The sequence below is a fragment of the Muntiacus reevesi genome, chromosome 2, assembly GCF_963930625.1.
Source record: "Muntiacus reevesi chromosome 2, mMunRee1.1, whole genome shotgun sequence".
Lineage (NCBI taxonomy): Eukaryota > Metazoa > Chordata > Mammalia > Artiodactyla > Cervidae > Muntiacus > Muntiacus reevesi.
In genome coordinates this window covers 260617672-260627157 of record NC_089250.1, presented here as the reverse complement: position 1 = coordinate 260627157, position 9486 = coordinate 260617672, and the positions used below count along the sequence as shown (strand labels likewise).

Here is a 9486-nt window from a genome sequence, read left to right as displayed (position 1 = left end):
TCCATGGACTATACAGTCCAAGGACTTCTCCAGGCCAGAATACTGGAGTGGGTAGCCTTTCCCTTCTCCAGGGGATCTTCCCAACCCACTGACTTTAAAAAAAAAAATTTCTGGAATCCATACTATCTAGTCCTAGACCTTTCAGATAAGGGACTGTGTGTGGATCTATACTAAAAACATCATTAATAATACAACACTTTTACAACCTGTGTCAGAAAATGCTTTGAAAGGTGGATGGTACAAATAATGAGAGGTAGCATTTACTGGGCATTGCTGTTGTTCAGTCGCTAAGTCGAGTCCAATTCTTTGCAACCCCATGGACTGCAGCATGCCAGGCTTCCCTGAGTTTGCTCAACCTCATGTCCATTGAGTTGGTGATGCCATCCAACCATCTCATCCTCTGTCATCCCTTTCTCCTCCTACCTTCAATCTTTCCCAGCATCAGGGTCTTTTCCAGTGAGTCGACTCTTCACTTCAGGTGGCCAAATATTGGAGCTTCAGCTTCAGCGTCAGTCCTTCCAATGAATAGTCTTGGTTGATTTCCTTTAGGATTGACTGGTTTGATCTCCTTGCTGTCCAAGGGACTCTCAAGTCTTCTCCAGCACCACAGTTCAAAAGCATCAGTTCTTTGGCACTCAGCCTTCTTTACCATCCAAATCTCACATCTGTACATGACTACTGAAAAAAACCATAGTTTTGACTCTATGGATTTTTGTTGGCAAAGCGATGTCTGCTTTTTAATATGTTCTCTAGATTTGTCATAGCTTTCCTTTCAAGGAGCAAGTGTCTTTTAATTTCATGGCTGTTGCAGGCGCAGATCTCACACTGTCCTCATGGCAGAGCTGTGATGCCTTTCCCAGGCTTCCAGTGGACGGGATCTGGGGAGAGGAGGCTTAAACCCCCTCTTGTGTGACCCCCCAAGAAAATGACTTACACCTCATGCAAAGCCTACCCATCTCTGGGCCTCAGTTTCTCAAGAGAGGAGGCAACTGTAGAGAATTGCATATAAAGCATTTAGCCTAGTTGGTAGAGACTGAGTAAAAGGACAAAGTAGGTAATTAAATACTTCATCCCACTGAGTGTATGTGTGTGCTTAGACGCTCAGTCATGTCTGACTCTTTGTGACCCCATGAACTGTAACCTGTCAGGCTTCTTTGTCCATGTGGATTCTCCAAGCAAGAACATTGGAGTGGATTGCCATGCCCTCCTCCAGGGGATCTTCCCAACCCAGGTCTCCGGCATTGCAGGCAGATTCTTTACTGAGTCACCGGGGGAAACCTTCATCCCACTGGGGGATTGTGAGTAGAGAAAAAAGTATGGAAGACCCCTATAAGTCAATGATCACTTGAGAAAGCAGGTTTGAGACTTCCCTAGTGGTCAGGAGGCCCATCAGACTGCAAGGACTGCACAGGGAACCTTATGCAGGGGTACAGGTTCCATCTCTGATGGGGGAACTAAGATCTCACATGCCAAAACTAAGACCCACTGGGGTCAAATAAATGTTTTAAAAAAAAGAAGAAAGCAGATTTGCTTAAGCACAAAGCCAAGCAGACTTGCTTAGCAACAAAACCATGCCACGGAAGCCTGAGACATGCCCCCAAACAGTAAAAATGATGGTGATATGAGACCCACATCCTGTCCAGTGAGCTCAGTAAGTTAATAATACCTAGGAAATGCTCCTCTGGGCACACCAAAAATAAGAATAAAAGGAAAGGGTGACATTATACTGAAACCTGAGATGATTTACTATTCTTAGCATATGTTACCGCCTCTTTGCTCATTTCCATTGTGCCAGAACAGAGCTGGCTTGACCAGGTAGGGACATGAAAACTCCACCTGACATGAAGCAGGAGCTGCTGCTGGAAGCTTGACATCTACTCAAGAATGAGGGAAAAGGTGGTTTTCTCCCCCTCCCCACTTTTCCTTTGATTATAAAACTGGAGCCCACTAAATTCTCAGGGTGCAGCACTCAAGCCTCCTACACTAATAAACTCTTTCCTTACCTGTCACTCTGCCTCTCATTGAATTCTTTCTGCCCCGAGACAGAAGCACCTACACTGTGCTAAGTATAGAGACGCATTCTATCAGTTCCATAGTGCCGGTGATGACTGAGCCCTGGGATAACTGGGATTGCTGATGATTTCCTAGTAGCTTCCCAGGTGGCGCTAGTGGTAAAGAACCCGCCTGCCAATGCAGCAGACGTGAGAGACACAAGTTCAATTCCTGGGTCAGAAAGATCCTCTGGAGGAGGGCATGGCAACCCACTGCAGTATTCCTGCCTGGAGAATCCTATGGAGAGAGGAGCCTGGTGGGCTACAGTCCATGGTGTTGCAAAGAGTCGGACACGACTGAAGTCACTTAACACGCATGTACGGGAGGCCTGGAATTCAGAAGGCTGCCTCTAGGATGTGTAAGGTCAGTCCTTGAGTGTGTGCACACCATCCAAGGCAATCAGAAAAAGAAAAAAAAAAATCACTGTGGAGGTCAATGGCAGAGGTCAAGAGAGAAATGGGTCTTGGTCCCATCCTTACTGTGAACCTCGGATTAATTCCCTTGCCTGCAATTTAGGGGAGGGGCAGGTTTCTAATGTAGCATCACCCAGGTTGTTGCCCCAGGAGGTTGCGTGGCAGAGATGTTCAACTTAAGAACAAGCCTGGGCTTCTGAGGCACCACCCTGGGGACACAACATAAATTCCAGAGAATTCCTGCAGACAGGAGCTTCAGTTCAAGTGTTTTTCACCAGGCCCAGGGTTGGAGTCACAGCTCAGCCATTTACTAGGAGTAAACAGATGGTGAGAGAGATGTGAATGCTGGAGGCAGCGGCTTGAGGCAGGAGATAGATGGACCCAGTCTGAACAGCCAGTCTTTGTCCCCTGTGGGCAGGTCCTCCAAGATGAGAAGCCAGAGAAGAGCTGGGCCCTGCCCAGATAAGAAATAAAAGACCCCATGTTCCTCATTCTTGAAGTCAAGGAGACATTCTCAGCTACACATGCGCAGAAAGGCTCCTTGGAGGTCAAAAGGCAGGTAAGTGATGTCAACTTACCCTAGGCCTCTTTGATGGAACCCATCTTGGCTAAGAGAAGCGGAGGCACAGATGGGAGTGTTAGTTGCTCAGCCGTGTCTGACTCTTTGTGGTCCCATGGACTGTAGGCCGCCAGGCTCCTCTGTCCATGGAATTCTCCAAGCAAGAATACTGGAGTGGGTTGCCATATCCTTCTCCAGGGGATCTTCCCCACTCAGGGATCGAACCCAGGTCTCCTGAATTGCAGGCAGATTCTTTACCGCCTGAGCCACCAGGCAAGCCCCTGCAGACGGGAGGACCCTGAAATAAACCAAATACAGACTCAGAACCAGGCAAAGCAAGATGATTGGCCAAAGGAAACCGGGAAGAAATGCCCCATCTGGGCCCTCCCGTGGGTCTATCCCTTTTTCTTCCAAAAAAAATACTTTCCGTCTCTATGCGGAAACTCATTTCTACACAGTTGATGTGCCAAGGCCTTGTCACTGGCCACTGCTCCTGGTGGTCTAGTGATCAGGATTCTGCGCTTTCACTGCCACCGCTAGACCTCAGTCTCTAGTCGGAACCTGCTTCAAGCCATTCAAGATCAGCTGGAATGAGAAGGAAAGAGGGGAATTTGGGGAGTGGGGGCAGACGGGACAATTCCCACCGCGGGAGACTTCGGGGTGGGGGGGGGGGAAGCAGAACTCTCCCACTGGAGACGCCTGCGGTGAATGTCCTCCCCCCACCACGCCACCCCGCCTCCACCGACCCACCCCAGTCTTCGATCGCGAGGCGCCTGGGCAGCAGGTAACCACGTGGAGAAAGTATACACTTTCCAAAGGAGCGACGAGCAGGCCCCCAAATCCGGGAGCGCAGGGATTGGGTCTCCTCCCAGCCAGCCTCTCGGCCCCTGAGCCCTCCCCCGCCGCCCGCAGCCTCCCAGACCCCGCCCCTCCCTCGCTCCCGCTCCGCGCAGCCGCCCGCCTGCCCGCCGGACTTCAGTCTCCAGCCCCCGGCTCCAGACTTCAACCGCCGCCACTACCCCCCGACCCTCCCAGAGGACCGACTGCCCAGAGCGCAGGTCCCGGGACTCCCCGGGCGGGGCTGATCCCGAGGAGCACCCCCCGGACTGCCTCTCAGAGCAGAGTGGGGAAGGGGATCGTAGTCCGCCGCCACCTCCGAGCAGGCCGCCAGGTGAGCGCCGGGACAGGTAGGGACCGAGGTCGGGACCGGTGTCCGTCACACTCGCAGCTGGGGCGCCCCGGGGAGGATTTCCATCCCAGGCCCGGCCCGGAGTGGCGTGTCCCTGGAGTCCTGCGCCCCAACACCTCTTCCCCGGCTTCTGCCCCTTTAAGTCCAGAGTTACACGAATGCACATTTGAAAGCCCCAGATCGCAGGGAAAGGGCTTGGCTACAAAACCGGTCCTCTAAAGCCCTCGCCTCTCCGCCAGCCTGCCTGGTCAGAGGAGGCCACTATTAAACACCACCCCCACCCCCACGTACTCGACCAACACGTGTTCACAGCAGCTGGTGAAAGGCCGGACCACTTTTTACCAATTCTGTTTTTTGTGTCCTCTGGTTGGCAGGAAAATCTACGAATCGGAAGATCTTAGAGCACCGTTTCTTGCTTTAGCAACTTGGGCACAGTTTGTTTTTAGCTGCGGCCGCTCTACCCAACTTAAACTTTGTTCTAAGTTAACATTTGCAGTGACCGGTCATATTTGTTAACGTTCCATGTCTTGATCCTTCAACTTTAGATGGCAGCTGTTTACCGCTATTTCGAAAGACTATAGTATTACCAATCTACTTTTAAAATAGACAATAACATTATTTTTTAGTGTCCCAGTAACACAAGTACAAAAGAGAAAGGTTTCCATGCAATATCAATCCTTTAAACAAGCGCAGTCTCCCCTGCAGCCAGTTTTTAAATTTTGTAATCAAATTACTTTTCAGAAATGGCAGAAGTAACTTGTGTGTCCTTTTAAACCATTTTTGCTCTTTATTCCTCTGGTATTTCCTTCCAAATCTTCAAAGCAAATTCTTCCATTGTTATTTGTTAGTTTATCAACTTTTACACAGTGTCTGTAATCTTTTGCTAAAAATAGATAGGGACAGAAGCTTATCATCTCCAGGGTTTCTCTCCTCCCTGTATAATCACAACATTCCCTTTAGCTTCTCTAAAGAAATAATTTTTTGTAAACTTTTGTTTCTTTTTCTTTAAGCATATCTAAATCTATTTGTGTATTCTATATACATATATAGAATCTGTTGACTCTCCTTTTAATACAGTTTTCATATTTATTTAAATGCTAATTTTTCAATCCAATCAAGATATACATACGGTTCACAAATCAAATATAAATGAGACTGCCTTATTTTTTCCCTATGATAAAAGTAATATAATCTGTTTAAGAAAAACGAAAAAGGCCGGGGCAGTGTTTTTTGTTTTTGTTTTGTTTTGGCAATACTAACTCCCAGACCAGGTATCCGAAAACACCCAGCCCTTGGCAGTGAGATTTTGGAGTCCTAACCACTGGACTGCTGGGTAATTCCCAGGGGCAGTCTTTTAGATTAAAAGAGATTACAGAGAAATGAGCACCCCCAGCAGTGTGTGAGTCCCATCTTTGTTTGGAAGACACAATTCCAGAAGACCTTGGAACAATGAGAAAAAATGTTCATAGACTGAATATTAGATAGTAGATTGAATTTCTCTTAGTGGGTTGAGAGATAATAGACCTATAGAGGGTCCTTATTCTTTCTTAGGAGATGCATATTCAGGTATTTAATAGTTCATCAAGAGAGAGAGAGAAAGCAAATATGGCAAAATATGGAACAGAGATATCCATTTTAACTATATTCTCAACTTTTCTGTATGGTGACATTTTTATGGTGAAATCTAGGGAAGATAAAGACAGACGATTTATTGGCAGAAACTAACACAACATTGTAAACCATCTATACTCCAATAAAAATAAATAAATAAAATGCATTGAGACAGAAAAATAAACAAATATAAAAAATAAAGAAAGTAAGATAAAAGTTTAGAAACTCAGAGATAAAAACATGCACAGTGGCACAACCCTGGAGTCCTCCAAACCAATCTGCCCCTTGCTTATTGGGTGACCTCAGGTTGATTGCTTCCCTCCTCCAAGCCTCAGTTTCCCCAGCTGAAAAATAGCACCAGCTCCATGGGGTTGTTGGCGAGACTTCTGTGAGATCTTGGAAAGCACTTTCCACATGCCTGGAGGATTTAGTGTTCAGTTAACAGTAGTTGTTAGTATTTTGTGAAGGGTTTTTCTTAATGACCATGGCCAGCTCACCTGTGAATAATTATGCATAACATCATAACTGCTCTTGGGGCTCAATAATTGTAGGACACAGGCTTAGCTGCCCCTGAAGCATATGGGATCTTAGTTTTCTGACCAGAGATGAACCTGCGTCCCCTGCACCGGAAGGCAGATTCTTAACCACTGAACCACTAGGAAAGTCCATCTTTTGCCTTTTTTTAAATTCACCAGATGGCTCTGATCTTGCCATTGGTGCAGTTTTGTGTCCTGCTGTATTTTGTTCCTTCCTAGGTGCGAATCCCCTTAACCCACATTCCTCCAGTCATGGTTTCAGTGACTGCATGATTCTGACATAAGGAGGTGCAGCCCCAGACTCCAGTCCATAGCTGGCCTTGACTGCTAATCGTTATCACAGCAGTCACAATGGCAGCTAACACTTGTTGAAGACCAGCCTTGATCTTGTTTAATTTCCCCATCACCATGGGAAGTGAGAGTTACTACAAGTCCACAGCGTGTTAGCCACAACTTTTGCTACTCAGTGCATTTGGGAATTCAATATGAGGCAAGTCACGAAGAACCATCCTGTGTATTACATATGATCCTTATTGGGGTAGACTTCCCTGATCGTCCAGTGGTTGGGAATCTGCTTGCTAATGCAAGGGACACAGGTTAGATCCTGGTCTGGGAGGATTCCACATGCGAAGGGGCAACTAAGCCTGTGCATCACAGCTACTGAACCCACACTCCAGAGCCCACAAGCCATACCTACTGGAGCCCCACGCCTAGACAAGGCGAGGCACAGGGCTCTTCCACGACAAGAGAAACTACCACAACAAAAAGTCCGCCCACTGAAACCAGAGTGTGGCCCCTGCTTTCCGCAAACAGAGAAAGCCTGCGTGTAGCAACAAAGACATAGGGCAGCCAAAAGTAAATACATAATTACTTTAAAATGTTTCCCAAAAAAATCCCTAGCAGGACTGGGAAGTAATCAAACACACTGATAATTCTTCAGTGAAATGCATGTTCATATCATAAACAAAACCTTCCATCAGTTCCAGGCAGGTCTGCCATCAAGTGGGTCTGTTGAAAGACTTGGTTTTCAGAGCTTTTGGATTTAGGGATTGTGGAGTGTGGTGATGGTTTAGTCACTCAGTCGTGTCCAACTCTTGCAACCCACCAGGCTCTAACCCACCAGGCTCCTCTGTCCATGGGATTTCCCAGGCAAGAATACAGGAGTGGGTTGCCATTTCCTTCTCCAGGGGATCTTCCCAATCCAGGGATCAAACCCAGGTCTCCTGCATTGCAGGCAGATTCGTTACTGACTGAGCCACCAGGGAAACCTGGAGAGGACATGAGGACCTTCGCATCCCATTTTCCAGAGGAGAAATCTACGCTAAGAGAGGGAAACCCATTTGCCCAAGTTCATGAAAAAGTTTGAGTTTGGGCTAAGGCTAACCCAGGGCTGGCTGAATCTGCAACTGACAAAGTTTCACCTCTCCCCAGTGCCACCTCCTCTGCAGACTGTCATCAGCAGTTCCCAAAACCACTGTCCCTGGCTGGTCCTGTGATGCCCCAGAAATGTCAGTGCTGCCTCCAGGGAGTGAGACGATGCACATAAAGAATTTCCCAGGGTGCCTCACACCAAGAAAGCATCGACAAATGTGAACTGTTAATCTGTACTAAGATGCAATTCAACCGTTCCCTTCTTTGACTTAAATAATCATGGTGTTCATTGATAGCATTAATAATTTTTTTAAATTGTGAAGTATAACACTCATACAGAAAAGTACATGAAATATATACCAAAGTATATAACCAGCACCCAGGCCAAGGAGAACATTGCCAGCCCCCTAGATGTTTCTCTGGTTAGTAGCCTTCTCCTTCCCCACAGAGGGAACCAGCATCCTGACTTTTATAATGCTTGTTTCCCTGCTTCGTTATTTTGTTTTGTGGGTTTTTTTTTTTTTTTTAATATTTAGTATTTGTTTATTTGGCTGCACTGGGTCTTAGTTGTGGTACACAGGATCTTCAATCTTTGTTGTGGCTTGTGGGATCTAGTTCCCCAACCAGGAATTGAACCCAACCCCCCTGGTGGCTCAGATGGTAAAGAATCTGCCTGCTATGCAGGAGATCTGGGTTTGATCTCTGGGTCAGGAAGATCCTACCCATTCCGGTATTCTTGTCTGGAGAATCCCATGGACCGGGAACCTGGCAGGCTATGGTCCATGGGGGTCGCAGAGAGTCGGACACGACTGAGCAACTAACACTTTCCCCTGCATTAGGAGCACGGAGTCTTAGCCACTAGAATGCTGGGGAAGTTTCTGCTTGTTTTTTATATATGTATATACAGGCGGGAGGAGAAGGGGACAACAGAGGATGAGATGGTTGGATGGCATCACTGACGAAATGGACATTAGTTTGGGCAAGCGCCAGTGATGGTGATGGACAGGGAAGCTTGGCGTGCTGCAGTCCATGGGGTTGCAAAGAGTCAGACACAACTGAGCGACTGAACATATATATATATGATTTTATAGATATATATATATATGATCTTAGTGTATATATATATGATTATATATATATGATTTATGTTTATCATAATATGATATGATATAAACATAATCATGTAAACATATGATTATGTTTATCATATATATGATTTATGTTTATATGATTACATTTATCATATGTAAATCATATGATTTACATATGATATGTATGTACATTCATAAATAGCACCTATTAATTTAGCCTGTCTGTAAACTTTCTAAAAATCACTGGTGTAAGTATATAATCTATCATCCAGTTTTCAAACCAGGTAATTTTGGAAGTGATAGGGGTCACTGATAATATTTACCCTAATTACCCTGGGACACTAGGTGTAAATCAGGACTGCCCCAGGCCACCCCACCTGTCTGATTGTCCTGGGACTCACACTCTGGGTGACTTGTGTCTCTGGTAAATTTCACCCCAAATTATGCTTTTGAGGTCCATTTGTGCTGTTGTGTTTACTTATTGTTAACGCTTTATTATTGCCACTTAGTCTCCCATTCTATGACTGCCTTAATTCATTTATACACCCTATGTGGGCACCTGGATCATTTCCAAGTTGGAGCTATGAGGGGCAATGCTGTCGTGAATATTCTAGTATATGTTTCCTGGTTTTAGGGTCAAATTGATGGCTTGTTGGAAAGGCAC

At 46.2% G+C, this 9486-nt stretch overlaps 1 protein-coding gene across 3 annotated transcripts in view; it reads left to right on the top strand.

Moving 5' to 3' along the window:
* Positions 1 to 4055: 4055 nt before the first annotated feature.
* The window catches only part of LOC136161315 (F-box only protein 17), a 31023-nt gene continuing 25592 nt past the window's right edge, over positions 4056 to 9486 (top strand). For 2 of the 3 annotated variants that reach the window (XM_065926059.1, XM_065926057.1), the window contains exon 1: positions 4056 to 4195. The gene's annotated coding sequence lies outside the window, so the exon portion shown is untranslated. Of the gene's footprint in view, positions 4212 to 9486 lie in introns of all 3 variants that reach the window. The other variant, XM_065926058.1, reaches the window with a different exon arrangement.